Genomic DNA, 1,386 nt, shown 5'->3' with positions numbered 1-1,386 from the left:
TCTGGAGATAAATCCAGGCTTGGTCCCTCCTGCTCTCAGCCTGCTTGTTCTTAAGCACAGAAACCAAGTCAGTTGCAGCTCATCACCGAGGTTCTTCAGCGCGTAAGGCAACCCAGTATGCACCAGTTGGAACTGAGACACCCAGTCAGTGAGAGAAACTGGAAAATGGTACAGAGGCAATGGAAGGGGAGGGTGCTATTATATCTGAATGGAGTATAGCATTCTGGCTTTATCTTTTCCTTCCCTTTCTTTTGCAACAATTCTGTTCTTTGCAGGTGTCTGAAGTCAGTCTGTGTGCACAGCACTAACTAACCATTTCCCCTGCGATATCTGTAATCTCCTGGAAATGTTCGTTGATTCATTCCAACGTCCCCACAACAACCCGGAAGCCAGGCAATTCCGAGTCATCTTAGGCACGTTAATACTTTCTTAAAGTCATATCGCAGCATATTGCACACTTCTCCCTCAAACAGTAGGTCTCAGAGGAAGACGGTAATGACCCGGTGCTACACCAACATGATCGTTAGAATCTCTGTCTCTGTAAGCAACATCAGGCAGATAACTTGATCTAAAGAGTATTTATTTATCTGTCCAACACTGCAAATGGAGACAGAGGGAGCTCCACTGATGGAATCGCTGGGTGTGAAATCTTCATTGTTCAGTATGATCGAGAGCAATGGGATGCTTGTTTCCTTTAAATAATACCGAGTTTTCAAACACTGCACACCATCTGCCTTGGGAGCTGCCTGGCCCAGGCACAGAATTGAATGTATGTGGCATTTTGAATCGTTTAAATGCACACTGGTTGTGGTTTTAGTTTGAGGGGTGGTAGAGAAGTAGTAGGTGTTGTTTTTACTACTGAGGATCAAGTCTTTATTCTTGCTGTGGACGAGGCTTCTGTTGGCCAACTGTCCATTTCTGAGCTCGATTCTTCAGGAGAATAATTTTAATATGACTCCCTCTCAGAAGAATAAGAAGAATCACTCTTTGGCATCCTCTATGATTTTTGCACACCAATGCCTATAGTCAAGTCCTAAATCAAAATTTGGGGGAAAAAAAAGAAATTTGGGGAAAGATTTCTCAAAGAATCCCCTAGAAGGAGCTAACTGGCCCCTCTGGGGAGTCCTGCTTTAAGTGAATGTATGAACCTTGTCCCAAACCTTGTCTCTGAATGGCAACTAAAACCACGTATTCACAGGCATGTGCGTGCATGCAGGTGTGAGAGCTATGAGCACACGTGTGTGCACACATGCACACACTAGCTTATTTGGAGAGAAATTAAAGACTTATTTTGGTGTAGTTATCTGGCTGGCTTGTTCAGGGCCCAAGTTGCTCATGAAATGTGACTCTGTGTGAAGAATAGTAGAAGCACACTGGTTAATTACA

The sequence above is a fragment of the Mirounga leonina genome, unplaced genomic scaffold (genome assembly GCF_011800145.1).
Source record: "Mirounga leonina isolate KUSES-001 unplaced genomic scaffold, KU_Mleo_1.0 Mir_93, whole genome shotgun sequence".
NCBI lineage: Eukaryota > Metazoa > Chordata > Mammalia > Carnivora > Phocidae > Mirounga > Mirounga leonina.
This window is presented reverse-complemented; position numbering follows the sequence as displayed.